The sequence below is a fragment of the Felis catus genome, chromosome B4 (assembly GCF_018350175.1).
Source record: "Felis catus isolate Fca126 chromosome B4, F.catus_Fca126_mat1.0, whole genome shotgun sequence".
Lineage (NCBI taxonomy): Eukaryota > Metazoa > Chordata > Mammalia > Carnivora > Felidae > Felis > Felis catus.
In genome coordinates, this window is record NC_058374.1 from 101,933,896 (window position 1) to 101,951,193 (window position 17,298).

General features: G+C 35.8%; 1 long non-coding RNA gene across 1 annotated transcript in view; it reads left to right on the forward strand.

The window, feature by feature from the left end:
- The first annotated feature begins 2,545 nt into the window (after positions 1 to 2,545).
- The window catches only part of LOC123386655, a 41,972-nt gene continuing 27,219 nt past the window's right edge, over positions 2,546 to 17,298 (forward strand). Inside the window, exon 1 of the long non-coding RNA XR_006600891.1 lies at positions 2,546 to 4,410. This is a non-coding gene — a long non-coding RNA (uncharacterized LOC123386655). The remainder of the gene's footprint in view (positions 4,411 to 17,298) is intronic.

The following is a 17,298-nucleotide window of genomic DNA, read 5'->3' on the forward strand; positions in this document are numbered from 1 at the left end:
CAATGTCAGAAAAATTATGGCCTGTGCTTCCTTCAAGGACTTGTATTAATTTAGTTCCCTTACATAGACCTTTCATCATTTTGAGTTTATTTTTATGTATGGTGAAATAGAGCCATCCATTTTAATTCTTCTCCATGATGTTGTGCAGTTTTCCCAACACTGTTTGTTGAAGAGAGTCTTTTTCCCATTGGATATCCTTTCCTGCTCTGGAAAGATTAATTGACCATATAATTGTGGGTTCATTTTTCAGTTTTCTATTCTGTTCTATGGATCTATGTGTCTACTTTTGTGCCAGTACTATACTGTTTTGACTGCTACAGTTTTGTAATGTAACTTGAAATCTGTAATTTTGATGCCTCCGGCTTTGCTTTTCCTTTTCATGATTGCTTTGGCTATTTGAGGCCTTGTGTGGTTCTATACAAATTTTAGGATTGTTTGTTCTATGAAAACTGCTGTTGGTATTTTGATAGGGATTGCATTAAATGTGTATATTGCTTTGGGTGGTATTGGCATTTTAATAATATTTGTTCTTCCAATCCATGCGCATGGAATGTCTTTCCACTTTTTTGTGTCATCTTCAATTTCTTTTATTAGTGTTTTATAGTTTTCAGAGTACAGGTCTTTCACCTCTTTGGTTAAGTTTATTCCAATGTATCTTATTGTTTTGGTGCAATTACAAATGGGATTGATTCTTTAGTCTCTCTCTTTCTGCTGTTTCGTTATTGGTGTGTAGAAATGCAACAGATTTGTATACGCTGACTATGTATCCTACGGCTTCACTGAGTTCCTTGATCAGTTCTAGCAGTGTTTTGGTGGAGTCTTTCAGGTTTTCTATATAGTGTATCGTGTCATTTGCAAATAGCGAAAGTTAGGGACACCTTGGTGACTCAGTTAAGTATCTGACTCTTGGTTTTGGCTTAGGTCATGATCTCACAGTTCGTGCATTGGAGCCCTGTGTTGGGCTCTGCACTGACAGCACAGAGCCTGCTTAGGATTTCTCTCTCCCTCACTCTCTGCCCCTCCCCACCTTGCTCTCTCTGTCTCTCTCTCTCTCTCAAAAAAAAAATACGTAAATAAACGTAAAAATTAAATTTAATTCCTCAACCAACTAGCCAACTTCTATGTTCTTGCTATCTATATGTGACCAGTGGGTAAAGTACTAAAAAATGCAAAACATTTCTGTCATTGGAGAAATTTCTTTGGGGCAGTGCTGACATATAGCACACAATCAGTATTGCTCTTAAATGCTGATACTTCCCAAAACTTTTAGAAACCTTCAGATGTTTTAAAAGTATGCAACATTAGAGTTTTAAGAATTGTTATAACAGAACTTTGTATAGAAAAGAAGCTCAGCATGTGGTGAAGTAACCATGTATTTGTGGTTACCTTCTCTTTTCATTGCCGAAAGCCATGTTTTAATAACACAGAACTGCTATCTAGTCATATATATGCCTATTGATGTGCATACTGTTTTGATTGCCAAAATGAGACCTGATGCCCAAGGAGTATTGTTAGTTGATATTAATCATTTATAACCATTTATTGTTTAAGAGATACTTGGCTGTATAAAATTTAATGTGTTTTAAACATAAATTTAATGTTAGGGTAACAGGTTTCTGACATACATAACAAGTTTCATATTCATTCTGCTAAATGGATTAAAATGAATATTTAACCCATCAGAATAATCTGTAAACAAAGTGTGTTTAAGATACCAAGATAATTGCGATTGTAAGTAGAGAAAAGAGATAAACTATTAAACCTTAAGCGAATCTTGAAAAACCATTTATATACTTTGAGGCAAGTATTCACTAAGCAAGTATTTTTATTTCATGATGTACTTAAAGCTAATACCATGTCTAAGTGTGGGCGTGCGTCTATAAAAATAAAAACAGGGGATGCCTGGGTGGCTCAGTCAGTAAGCAACCAACCTTGATTTGAGCTCAGGTCACGATCTCATGGGTTCGTGGGTTCAGGCCTACATTGGGCTCTGCACTGACTGCAGAGCCTGCCTGGGATTCTGTCTCCCTCTCTCTCTGCCTCTCCCCCACTCAATCTCTATCTCTCTCTCAAAATAAACAAATAAATATTTATTTACTTTTTAATTAAAAAACATTTTTTTAACGTTTATTTATTTTTGAGACAGAGAGAGACAGAGCATGAACGGGGGAGGGTCAGAGAGAGGGAGACACAGAATCTGAAACAGGCTCCAGGCTCTGGGCTGTCAGCACAGAGCCTGACGTGGGGCTCGAACTCACGGACCGCGAGATCATGACACGAGCTGAATTCGACCGCTTAACCTACTGAGCCACCCAGGTGCCCCTACTTTTTACTTTTTTTTAATGTTTATTTTTGAGAGAGAGAGAGAGAGAAAGAGAGAGAATGTGAACAGAAGAGGGGCAGAAAGAGAGGAGACATAGAATCCCAAGCAGGCTCCAGGCTCTTGAGCTGTCAGCACAGAGCCTGATATGGGGCTCGAACCCATGAACGCAAGATCATGACCTGAGCCGAAGTTGGACGCTTAACCGACTGAGCCACCCAGGTGCCCCAAAATGAATATTTAAAAAACAAAGAAACAAAAAGCAGGGAAAGGAGGTAAATTTTGATAAAAATGACTCAAATTTTGGATCATAGCAAATGTCTGAACATCCCCAAGGGGTTCTTATTTACCGAGAAAATAAGATTTGAAAATATGTTAATAAACTGTTCACATTCAGACCATTAGGTGTTTGAAACACTCATTCTTCTTTGTAAGGTGTTGTTATAGATCAAGTTAAAGCAATATTTGTCCTAAGTTATTTATATGAATATCATTTGAAGGATCCCTAGTAGAAAAGTGATGACAGAGTTGAGTGTCCTTTTGTTATGAAACAAAGAAGGTAAAACAAAATAGAGTACTTTGAAGCATTGAAACTTCATTTTAAGAATATAGTCCTTCTTGCTCTGGTAGTTTTTAAATCTGAAGTAGCTGTTAATAAGGTCATCCTAAACCTGATACAAACTTTAATGTTGAATGTAGCACTTATAATTTGCTTGTACTCTTATTACACATTAGAAAAACCAAAAGGGTACACTTGTATATATTTTAAACATCCAGGTTGACTATCTAGAATTTTTTAAGTGACTTTTATTTTGTTTTTATTCAAAGAGAATGTATTCTATGGTAACTTTTAAACAAAATCATGATGGGTATTTATTGAGCCATTGTATAATTTTTATTCTATTTTTAAAGCATTCATAATAATCTAGTCTCCTGTACCTATTCCCTGTCTCTGAATTAGGAACAATAGTGAACCTATTTTTTTTCCTTCCTCTGTTTTTCTTCTTTTTTTTTTTTTACATGAAGCTTAATGAACACCTACTCTGTGCCATAAATGTGGTAGATGTAGGGTCATTGGAAGTAAATCAAATGGAGATGTTCTTTACCTTGTTAGAATTTATAGCAGGTAAGCTACAAATTAAAAATTTATGATGTGGTACAGATGTAATTCTCACTTCATATTATAATATAGAGGCAAATTAAGATCATAACTAATATAAGTTACAACTGCCAGAGTAATCCACTAATACTCTCTAACTTGGATTCTCCACTATATCATTTAGTTTGCTATTATCTGCAACTAAGAAAACAACAACAAGCCAATTTGCTTTAAAAAATAAAGGGTAAAATTACCTGCATAATAAAAAGTTCAAAGGATGGGTGTGGTTCCATCAAGACTGTTACCTCTGCTTCACCCCTGCTGGCGTCCTTCATGCTCCTGGCCTCAGAGCTGCACGTCACACACCCAGAGAAGAGAGAAACTGTCTCAGAAACCCTGATCAGTCTTTATAATTCTCAGCAATCTAAATTGGATCAAATATGCACCAGTTATGGTGTCAATCCCAACAAAATTCAGGGCACAACAGCAAAGCAGGGAGTTTGACAAGGGTACTCTGTTAACTAGAAGTTAACAAGGGTACTCTGGCAGAAGAAAGAGGTAATGGAAGGTGGGGGAGAAAATGAGATCCGTTCTTTTAGGCATATCTTGTGCTACACTGAACGTCAAATAATACAGGCTATACTATCTCTAAACGTGGAGAAATAAAGGGCAGTACTTTTATAAAAGTCTTGGTTTTATGGTCCTTCTTTTATAGGGAAAAACAAGTGTTTATAAAGTGTTCTATTACCTTCTATCCAGAAAATCGTTCACCCTTTTTTCAACTTACTTATTTTTCCTCCTTACTTCCCAGGTGAGCATTGCATGTAGAGAAATTCTGGCATGGAACTGTTAAAATATTAACCCAAATTCAAAACCAGCTGATCCTAGTGCCTTTAATGATTGCATAGGTTGTGATATGTGGTTCAACATGCCACTCCCATATCTCTATGCAGACCCAAAATGAAGATACACAGACAGTGCCTCACGTAAGGTAAGTAAACAATTTACATTGGCTGCTTTTGATACTGCTGTTGTTGCCCTTGTTTGGTCATTTAGTGACTGCTTGACTTTGACTAACATACTTAATAACTATGTGGCTCAGTTCCTTCACCTCAAAAATTAGACATTTGAGGCCCTGTTATGTAATTCAAAAATATCGCAATCGGCATAAATGGGGATAATGTATATAAATTACATGGATAAATAATACACAAACACAATGTAGTCATATTATCTATTGATTAACAGAGCTATACAATTAACACACATTAGTAAACATGTTTTGGATATATCAAAGATTATATATTAGAAAGTAGCATAAGTAGTTAAAAAATAATTGCCTCAAATATCACTCTGATGAGGGAATGATCTATTCCCTTCAATCGGACTCAAAAAGTATTCACGTGGTAGCTCTAGATGGTTAAGGCTGGGTGAAATTCAGAATATTTCCAATGTGAAATATTCCAGTCAGGGAGCACAAAAGCACTTTTTATTACACATCAGCAAGAGCAGTAGGAGGTCAGTGCTCAGTGACGGACTGGGGCAGGGAGAATTATTCTAGTTGACAATTTGTTCCTAGGTCAGATGCCATATGGGCCTACTGACATTTGAAAATGTAGCTGTTTTTTTTCCCCCCCACATAGCTTTTTCTTTTTTGGCATCGAAGTGTTATATTCATTTCCCTAAAGAAGCAACAAGGAAATGAACTGTAACAGATACTGTTTCTGGAATGAACCCCCTCAAGTCCTAAACAATGGCCTGGGATTAGAGGAATCACTGATATTCTTAAGAGATCTCATCTCTCTGCTGAGGGAAGGAGCAGACATCATGATGGCTGTTGTAAATAACAACTTTGATTTTAATATCAAACTGCTTTGCTGAAGTGGTTTGAGTTCTTTGCAGAGATAACACACAAATTTTGACTAAATAAATCCATAGAGATAAATGTAGTTCTAAAAAATATTAAATGAAAGACCTGAGAAAAGGCTAATTTCATGTTCCTCAGATGACAGCCTTAGATCAGATGGTTAATGTGTTTAATTGATCTTTGATGAGAACCCTGAGGCATAAATCCAATTAAGACTTACATGGATATATGCACAAAAGTCAAATAAATCTACTGTATATTTTATCAACATGAGGAACTCTTCTGGAATTTTAAAATCAGAATGTAGAGACTTGAATATCTTTAGGTTACCTAATTATGAATTGATTAAAATAATTTTATAATAATGCCACTGCTTGTCACATATACAGAATGCTAGTCTATCTGGTTATAAAAGGTACAGTTATAATTAAAGTATTCTACAAAAATTCATCAGGAAGGTGATACATCCAAATTGGTCCCCTTTTTCTTCATATTTTTTTCATGACAACTGAATTATTTTCCTTTATTTTCCTTCACGTATGAATATAATACCATTAATTTATTGTTAACGAAGTGATGTCTTTAATAGAGAGAGATGAAGGGATTTAAGATTCAAAGTTGAAATACTGGACCTAATTCAATCATCTAGTAAATACCATACCAGGACCAGGTATTCAAGCCCTCCGTTTTCTCTTCTACTACATGTTACCATGCATAGAATGAGCCTAGAAATAATTTAAATCAGCTTTCTACTCAATATATGAATCCAGATTACAGTAGCTCAAAAAAAAAAAAAAAAAGACCATGTCTTCTCTGATTAAATAGAAATTAGCACACTGTCACCCATTTCATTTTTAGATAGTTCTAAATTGTTAAGTTCTTTCTAATATTAAGTTGACAGTTGCCTTTGGACAACTTTCATTCATTGCTTCTGCATTTATGATCAAGTACAGAAAAGAACACATCTTTCTTTCAAAAGATAAGTCAGCTCTTATAACACCTCCACCCCCCTCAACCTGATGTCTTCTTTTTCAAGTCAAAACAGTTCCATCAATCATTCTTTATGCATTGAATGCAGTGGGTCCTCAAGGCTCACCTGTTGAAATGAATTTAAATGAATGGAATTATTTATAAAGTTGTCACCCTGATTTCTTAAGTGGAATTCTTTAATTACCCACCTGAGATTTTGCACCTGGCGCAACAGCAAACAAAAACGAAACAAAACAAAAAAATCTCCCCTCCCCCATACATACACAGAAACATAAATCTAATACAGTTTGACTATAGTTTATCCTAAAATAATGAGGTTCTAAATGACCTTGGTTCTTGGTTTATTACTAAGGTGTATAAATGTTGTTCTTGCCTGATATCTTTGTGACCATGAATGTACATTAGCCAGATGACTTCTATTTATAGAGATGGTGTTTTGACATGAAACAGAAAGGATCCAGCTATGAAGTGAACCCAGGATCATGTCTCCCTTCAATTCACCAGCTATATTACGTTTGATACCTTTTAATATTCACTACATAAAAATGCCCTACAGTTAAAGACCATTGTAAGAGGCATATCCCACAAGGGTTTCCTGGTCTCTATTTTGCTTCTGGAAACCCAGGTTCTTATCTGACACGAACTAATAATAGAACCTAGCCAGCTTGTTTGCTTCCAGTTTAATCCCCAATTTATCCTTCATATTGAAAATAGAGTTATCTTTAGAATATGTACACCTTCTTATATTTTTGTGATAAGTAGAACTTGTATTAGGCTTACTTAAAAATAAATTGGTGAGTTTACCTAGGGCATCCAGGCCAAAGACTAGAGGGATCGTATAGCTAATGGAAAGTTGTTAAAAGTTTTAGAGCAGGAACAAAAAACACAAACATTTTGACCTCAGGAGATAATTCCAGTAGTGCCTGACAGAAAAAAAATTTACTAAAGGTAAACTGGAAGTCAATGAAATAGAAAATTTTCACTTTGTTCTTTCTATTTCTGTAGACTGGGGCAAATAATTTGAAAAAGTTAATCCTCTATTTGTTAGCCTACGAAAGAGGAGTGATTCCACTATCTTACAAAATAAAAAATATATGAATTCATGTGCTATTTCAAAAAATGTGTTATACCTTCAAAGAAAATATACCGTAAAAAATTATGATGAAAATATAACAAAATACTAATTCTTAATATCATATAAAGATAACACAGGTGGTAATTTCAACACCATGCCTTCTCAAATACTCTTTAGAATTAAAAATAATGAAAATGTAAGAATGATGTCCATATTAGTACATTGATTAAGGCATGTGATGTTTAACATGCATAACCCATAATAGGCAGTGATAGGCAGATGGGAAGTTATAGGGTCTGTACATGAATGTAATAGAAAATAACCAAGATAATGAAACATCAGCTATACAGCTTTTATAATTGCTATTCATTTATTAATCCCATCAGTTTAATTTAAAGCAACACACAACACTATAAGAAAACCAATTCATAGTTACCATGGTAAATTCAAACACAGAGAGAAAGCCAGCTGTGAATCACTATTCCAAACATTCAGTTATTAACTCAATCGGCTTCAGTTAAAGGACCAACTACTGTATTACACAGGCAATTAATAATTACAGTGAAATAGCTAAGTGTTTTGTACACTTTTTCATTATTATGTGTCAGGAAATACTTTGATAGTATTATCCACATAACATCACCCACCACAGGGTCACCAGAACTGCAAATAATTTCTTATTGCTAGAATAATGAAATATATGAATTTATAATATAAATAAAAGTAAGAATTACAAACTATTAACCTATTATATCATTAAATATATTTTCTATATAGGGATACAGCAACTGACAAAAATAATGTCTATTCTCTTACCTCTCTTAGTCACAGTGAATACTATTACATATAAACGAACCCATTATTGAAGGTGAAAAACAGCAGTAATTCAAATTTCATCACTAGATTAAGGAAGAAAAACATAAACTTGTATTAATCAGTATAAATTCATTGATTTTCTTTACTTAAAGGTGCCAATATCAACATGACCCAGAGTTATCTGCACACTCCATGCAGTGGATGCATACGTGTGTGTGTGTGTGTGTGTGTGTGTGTGTGTGTGTGCGCGCGTGCGCACGTATGTTGTCAATAAACTCAGGGAGCAGAAGAGATGAGGCAGATATTCAACATCATTAGAAGATAAACACCTTGAAGACAGGTGTTTCTGTCCATTTTTATCACTGTTTTATCCCCAGTGAGACACAAAGTAGATTCATGTAAGATAGATCTGTTTAACAAATGAAAAGAAAATGGTACCCAATCAAAAAAGTATATTCCTGGAGTAGGAGTGCTGCTTCCATTTGGGGTTTGGACTTCATCAGTGAAAATAATTTTATTTTATTTATTAAATTTTAAAAAATATTTATTTTTGAGAGAGAGACAGACAGGGCCCGAGTGGGAGAGGGGCAGAAAGAGCAGAGACACAGAACCTGAAGCAGGTTCAAGATGAATTAGATCTCGTGATCCAGTTGGAGTAGGTAGACTATTAGCTGCCTTGGGGGGCACACTAGGATCCTGATCTGAGAGAGTTGTGACGTAAGAACATGGTTCTAAAAGGGATGGTGAAGCCTGCAAAACTTGAGACTGTAAAGCTAGCCACGCATAGATCATTTTAAAAACCTGTTTTATTTAAACACTTTTAACAGCCTATGGGGAAGGGGCAGAAACAGTATGAGAATTGATTTGATGAATGAAAAGTTTGCTTTGGTGACACTGTGGATAACAAGAGAAAAGAGACTGAGGCAATCTGAAAAATTAGAAGCAAATATTTTCAGAAGCATAGATAAGCGTTTTTGATAGATAAGCCAAAAAATGTTGAAAGCTTGACTTCATTAGAAGAAGTGGAAATGCAGGAAAGATGATAACCAAGAGAGTTAATAAGCAGATATAATCAATAGTACTTGGTCATCATTGGAGGTTGGTGACAAGGAAGAGTCTGGAAGGAATAATAGTATTCACAGAATCGGGGTGAACAATAGGGGCGGTAACAGAAGAGACTAAGTTTTGGAGAAAAAAATGATATTCACTTTTGGACACTAGATATAAGTTGCTAAATTGCAAGTAAAAATTTCCATAAATCAGGTAAACGTATAGCTTTGGAACTAAAAAAAAAAGTCTGGGCTAGAGATAACATTTGAAAATGATCACCGTAAATAATAACCAAAACTATGGGAGAGATGAAGCTATACTGGAAGAGAGATGGGATGTAGAAAAATTGTTAAGAGATATTTGTTCACAAAGTGGCATGCAATTGACTTGTCCCTTCCTTCAGATTCCCTTCTTACTGTAGGATATCCTGAACAACAGGATCCTTACTACAGGAGGATATCCTTCCCTCACTATGGATTCAAATTGGAAATGGATTTGAAAAGTCAAAATGTTTGAAATGATCACTGAATTCATTTTTTTAAATGTTTGTTTAATATGAGATTCTCCATTCTCCACACAGAGTATATGAGTTAAACAGTTATAACTACAATAAAGAGAAAGTCAAAACCAAAGTAGTTTAAACAATAAAGAAATGTATCAATTCACATCACCAAAAGACTAGTTGTAGAAAAGGCTTTCTGATGCTGTGACTAGTGTTGTCATCAAGGACAAGGTGTTTTCCATTAATAGGCTTTGTTTCACCCTGGCTTCATCCTGACACTGGCTTCCCAAATGGCTCCTCATGGTGGAAGGTGGCTGCCAGTAGCAAACAAGGTATCTGCTTCCAGGCTCTCATGAGAGGGGTAAAAAGAGAAGCTTTCTCTACCTCTTTCTTATGAGTGAGTGGGTCTGTATCTCTCTCAGAAGCCTCCAACTAACCTCTGAGGAGAGGTTAGTATCATTGGCCAGCATTATACTACTTGATGGAAATTACTGCTGCACAGATCAGAACCACTGCTGGAGGTGAGGCATGAAGTCCAGTTCCCTCGGCCATATGGATATTGTGCTCATTCCATACAAAACTGAAGATCTGTTAGGAAAAGTACAAAGCAGGGTGGTTGTTTAGGGGGTCAGTATCAGTAATGCCTGCTGCAAGGTGCTTCAGTTCTACACTATAAATATTCATAATATTAATAGTTTCAGAGAAATATATCAAGAAAAGTATGAGGCACTTTATATGAATGATCACATTTAATTGTCACAACACGGTTCCAGTGACATTTTACAATTGAAGAAATGGAAGTTCTTAGACATTATGTAATTTACTTGTAGTCTAACAAAAGCAGGTCTTGATTCTAGCTGTCTGTCTCCCAAGATATTTGTCGTGACATTTCACTCAGTCTCAAGGAAAATTCTTTGTCTTTCTGCCTCATTTCCCTTTTGTTGATAAAGATACTGTTTCTTTCCAAACAATTGACCAAGTGCCGCTCCGTGACCTCAGATCTTTAGGTGTCTGAAGAGTGTCGCTCATATAAGAAAACTCTTCTTATTGTGACCTCCCTATCCTTGAGTTCCAGGAAAGAACCATAAAGTCACATATTCAAAAACAATGTAGATTCCTAGAGTCTCTTGTACACAACAGGATATATGCAGCAGTTATGCTGAGAAGCAGGAATGGAATAATTCTCTCACAGTTCCTGCTTTATAGAGGTGCTCAGAAAGAGGGACAAGGCTGAAGCTTTCTGCTGGCAATCTATTAGTATCACAAATTAGAACCAACAAGGTAAATGAAAATTTAAACTTAGGCTGCCTCACGAAAGCAAGTCTAGGTTAGCAAGGCTGCTTGGGGAGTCCAGCCTTTAAAAGTCGTAAGGTAGCCCTAAAGTGTTATTTTTCTTCATTGGCTCTGTATTAGGCAAAGTGAAGAAAATCTCTTTATATCTGGCCTGGAAAATATGAGTATAGAGCTTCTTTTATGAATCATGTCTCTTCATCAAAACTTTTTCATACTAGATCAAAGAGATCTAAGAAATGAACAGATATGCGATCAAAGCCTTTATTTGAAGATGCTTATTATATACTAATTTAATAAATGCTTCATTTCATTCTTTATATTACTTGATCAAAAGTCTATATATCAAAACTTTGGGTTAAAAATAATTTCGGTTTTGGTTACAATTTTAATCAGGGCTATTGGATAATTTAGGAAGTGATGATGGGAAAATTTCAATCATTAAGAATGTATGTGGCTGGGAAGGAAGTAAAATGCAAGGTAAACCAAAGTTAGAGAGGAAGATGATTAATCATTTTCTCTTTGAATAAGCTATTTTAATATAATTTCTTTAATATAAAAGAAATTATGTTTACTCATTTACCTTAAAATATATTTAGTACATGCAAGGAGCTATCCACAGAAGGAGAAGTGAATCCAGCCATAAAGTGGCTGAGAGTGGAACAGGGAAATAAGATTTGCATTTAAATAACTGAAATGCCATATATGTGCCATATAGAAGGTGCCATCCAAAGTGGTGGTATTGACAAGGGAAAAATATTACATGCGATTGAATAATCAGGGAAGATTTGGTGAGCAGGTAGCCCTTGGGCTGAATTTGAGGATTTAGGCTTGCAGAGAAGAAAATGACAGATCTTTGCAGAGAGAAAGGACAGCACAATAATCAAAATACAAAAGCACGGGTATGAAAAACTCCAGACTGGTAGATCAGTTTGACGAGGGGAGACTCCTGCAGATCAGTGCCTGGGTCTTCATTTCTTCTTGGAGGATGACACTGGTTTTATCTAAAATTAAAATGTTACTAGTTTGGGGCTTAAAAGGTGGTAGTATGTTCCCAATCCTTAGTGTTCCCTCCCCCAGACACATGCATAAAATCAACCCAGGCTTTTGATCTGAAGCATGAAAGATCTGTCCAGATTGGCACCGAGTCTGTCCAGATTGGCAGTGAGGCTTGGCTGGGACTAGTTGAAAGTGCGAGAATCTGGTGGGAGGGGGTAGGTGATCTGGCCATGGTGTCTCTGAAAGTGTGCTTTATCTTTCTTTTACTGGATTCTATTTGCTCTATCCAGTATTTTTAAATGTTGCATTTGAAAATAAAGATTAGTTGAAAGGACAAAAATTGCACAGCTTCATGGAGGGACCTTGAATATCCTAAGAAAGAATTGGGATTAAGAAGAAATTTGTAGGTCTATAATGTTTTTGGGAAAGGGAATGAATACAACGAGATTTCTGAAAAGGAAAGGTTTATGACTCATTTGCCTCTCATTCTTTAGTATCGAAGTATAGCCTTGCAGAAACCAGATGCTTACTAAGACTTTTCATTTTTAATTGTTAGACATATCGATGAACAAGATGAAGTGAATGAGGAAAGACCGATGACTAAAAAAAAATTAAATGTTTATTTTTTTTGAGTGAGAGAAAGAGAGAGAGAGGGGTGGAGGGGCAGAGAGATAAGGAGACACAGAATGCTTAGCAGGCTCCCGACTCTGGGCTGTCAGCACAGATTGCAACGCCAGGCTCGAATTCATGGACTGCAAGACCATGACCTGAGCTGAAGTTGGACGCTCAACCGACTGAGCCACCCAGACACCCAACTGAAAACATTATTTAAAGGGTGGAAAGGGACCAGCAGTGAACCTAACTTGGCCATGACTAGGACGGTGACCTTGGCAATAGGAAGGGGCTATGACTAGTAAATGTTTTGAAGATAGAACTGACAAGAATTGAAAACTGATACTACGTGGCAATGAGAAAGAATGAAATATGGCCCTTTGTAGCAACATGGATGGAACTGGAGAGTGTTATGCTAAGTGAAATAAGCCATACAGAGAAAGACAGATACCATCTGGTTTCACTCTTATGTGGATCCTGAGAAACTTAACAGAAACCCATGGGGAGGGGAAGGAAAAAAAAAAGAGGATAGAGTGGAAGAGAGCCAAAGCATAAGAGACTCTTAAAAACTGAGAACAAACTGAGGGTTGATGGGGGGTGGGAGGGAGGGGAGGGTGGGTGATGAGTATTGAGGAGGGCACCTTTTGGGATGAGCACTGGGTGTTGTATGGAAACCAATTTGACAATAAACTTCATATATTGAAAAAAAAACTGATAGGGGATTAGAGTCAACGAAGAGATCAATGATGATTCCTAATTGTAAACCTGAAATTTGTGAATTTGATGGTACAAAGAATACATATATAAGGAAGGCAAAAGGAATACTTTGAAGATGAAAAGTTTAGTTTTGAACATGTGTTTACAGTGACATGTATTTTATATATTTGAGAATAAGTAGTTGTACAGGTAAGCCTGACTTTTGCAGGAGGCAAAGACCAGAGATAAATAATACTAGGGAGACATCTGAGTTAAGGTAATTGAGAAAGGAGAGATTAAATAGAAGATGAGAGCCCAAGACATATTTTGAGGAATCTTTATTTAGGAGAATTTGCAGAAAATCTGGAGTTTTTATAGATATGATATCAAGAAGCTATTTTGTCCAATGACAACATTAGACATTAATGAGATAATAGGAAGCAGAAGTATAGCGACCGTCCTTGAACTCCTTCAGGTCAAGGAAAAAGAAATTGAAATTCAACTTTAAATACCAAAATGCAAGTCCACAAAAGTGCCATGTTTGGCTGGCTTATCACTCTATTCGGGATCTTGGACCCAGTAGTTTCTCCATAAATATATAAAGATATTTTAATTAAATGGATTAAATAGCTTAAAAGTCCATAATTTATGGTGGAATGGTTATTTTCTCTGTTCTTTTTTTAATTTTCTTTATAAAACTATAGGTATAGTTTGGGGCACCTGGGTGGCTCAGTTGGTTGAGTGTCTGACTTTGGCTCAGGTCATGATCTCACGGTTCTTGAGTTCCAGCCTCACGTCAGGCTCGGTGCTGACAATTCAGAGCCTGGAGCCTGCTTCAGATTCTGTCTCCTTCTCTCTCTCTCTCTCTGCTCCCTCCCCCACTTGTACTCTGTCTCTCTCTCTCTCAAAAATAAATAAACATTACAAATTTTTTTACTTAGAGGTATAATATATGCTTATAAAAATTTCAAACCAAAAAGTAGAAAGTAGATAGGAAATTACTATGAATATTTTAGATGTATATTTTAGACATTTTTATATGCTATATATATGTGTGTGTGTGTGTGTGTGTGTGTGTGTACATAATGGAATTTGCTCTTTATCCTTCACAATGTATTATGGGAAATTTATCATATTAGTACATGTACATCTACCTTATTATTTTTAATAGCTAAATATAATGTTTTGTAATATGATGTGTAATTATTACTTTTGCCACACCACTACTAACAGGCACTTAAGTAATATGCATTTTCCCCATATTTAGCAATGATGATGCATTGCATTTTCTTATGTAAATGTTTGTGCACAGGTGTGAAAGAATTTGTAAGATGGATTCCTTTTAGTTCAAGAGTGTATTAATTTCAAACTTGTTAGTTATTGCCAAATTTCCTTCAAACAGGCAATATAACCTCTTTACAAATATTCAAGCAAACATATAAAGCAATTCAACCATAACTTGTTTGCTCATTGCTATATTGACAATAAAGACTTAAGTTCTTAAGCATAATTTTTACTTTAAATATTAAAAAGAATACATTCTGTGTGAAATCTATAGCAACGAACAAGTATTTCATGTAGTGAAAACATGCGACTGTTTTTCTCCTTTGGTCCCCATATCATGATTCCACTAAATACACATGTTCATTGGAAGAATTGGGCTGACTGCAGGTGAGTTATGTAGTACAGGTGTGAGAACTCTACCAGGAACAACAAACCCACTTGGTCTAGGGGACAGTCACGTAATAAAAATATGTGAAATTGGCAAGTGTGACACAATTAGAATTCTGAACAGGAAGAATCATATACCTAATATAGCAAGGATATCCAAATTTAATTTACTCTGATAATTTAATGTAATATTATGGTAATTCTCATATAAATATATGTTTTAAAACTATGTCATAGACATATTCTAATTTAATGTTATTTAAATATACATTTTTAAAATATGCCCATCAAGAAAACACATCTGTGGGGCAGATTTTACCAAGCCCAATCTTAGTTTTGATTTAGTTCCTCATGCTGATGCTTGCGCCCAAATTGGGTCTGACTGAATAATTCATACCTTATTCCATTATCTGGAAGACCTTCACCACCAGAGAGGAGGGAGGTTCTGTAAAACTTACGTGTCTATAAAAGCGTAATGGGAACACCTCTGAAAACCTAATGAAACAGTTTTATTACAAAACATATATGTTTATTACTCTACTTAAATGAATTTCATAACCTCCCTGTAAGTTAAAATTTTATAGATCAGAAACTGAAGAGGCCCAGATAAGCAACTTGCTCCAAGTTTACATGCAAGTATGGCCTGGTAAGCCTCCACCTTAAACTGAACTGTAGATCTAGTGGCTCTAAGATACCACACAGTTATTCTGTAAGTACCCGAGCTGGTTTCTAGAGTGAAATTCTCTGGGGAAATCTCAGACCATACCTCAAGCTCCTCTGTGATGCATGTTTAGGCATCGGGAAATCAAAAGGGCCTAAGTGGTTCAGGCCGTGTCACTCTGGGACACAGATGGTTGACATATAACCTTTCAGGGTAATTTGTTGCCTCAGTAGGAGCGTTGGAGTGTTATTCAATGCTACCAGCTAGGAAAAACAAGCTGCAAATAGCAAGGACTCAACATTTAAACTGTGTATTCCTGTGGAAAGTGAGAAATAACAACCAACTCACTGGGAACACAAAAGCGACAATGTAGATCTGAGAATGTCACGGTTCTTTGGAAGGGCAGTTTTAGAATCCTGTAGCTGTGACGAGAGATTAGCATTTTTCATGGACATAAAAATCAAAGAAATTAGAACCAGCTCAGTTAAGATGCCCAACACTTACATTGTAGAAAATAACATTTAAATAACTTTAAGCATATGTCTAACATCTTATTTATATCGTCTCAACAACTGTGCCACTTCTGTTTATTCCAGCTTTACAAGTAACTTCAAGCCATTAATTCCCCAACATCTAGAAAATCAGCGTTGTTTCACATAGGAGGGTCTCACATCACTCATACTCTCCTTTCCATCCACGTGGACTTCATACCTTGCCATGTCACCAAAATAAGAGGAAACAGCAAATACCTGAAGTAAATTTAAAAAGTAGAATCAAAATTCATTTCATTGGTCTTAGACTTGTTAAGTAATTGTCTTTAGGGCCAACCTCTCTTATTTTTAAACATAATATATACTCCTTTAAAATCTGACACACAACAGAGGTATATTTAGTCACCATATGGTAACTGCTATAACAAGTCATTCCAAAATCTCAATGGCTTAATACAATAAGGTTGTATTATCCTTCTTATATCACAGCCTATGGTGAATTAGTTGGGAGAGAAAAGGCTATGCTTCATGTAGTTAGGGACCTGGGCGCTTTGTGTCTCTGTCCATATCATCCGTGGAGGCTTTTGAGTCCTCCAGTAGGTACATTATATGCAGGCAACTGACCAGCTGACCAGCTGACCAGCACGGAGGTCAACTTAGGAGATGTCTGTGCTCCAGGCCCGAAGATGGCGTACATTGCTTTTACCTGTGGCAAACCATTGGCCACAAAACCAAATCATGTGCCCTCATATAAAATTTCAAGAACAGTTAGAAATAGTTTTAAAGTATGCCAAGGAAGAAACTAGAACTTAGACCTCAGTTTGTGTTAGCCATCTCCATCACATGTAACTACTTGACTAGTATTTCTCAAAAGTCTATCTCAATATGCTTTACTTTCAACTAGCACTAATAAACATAAAAACAAAAACATTATTGAGTAAAAAGAAGGGACTCTACTCAAAAATGCACAGCTATTTTTTCTATGTCTATTGTAAAATATCTGCTAGGTTCTCTATGAAAAGCAACCTCCTTTGTATTCTTTGTTGCTCATTATTTTAATAAATAAGATAAAATACAAACTAAAAATATTTTGAAATAACTAGAGGATGGTTATGTAAATTGTGATTTACCCAAATCAAATATGATTCGATCATAATCA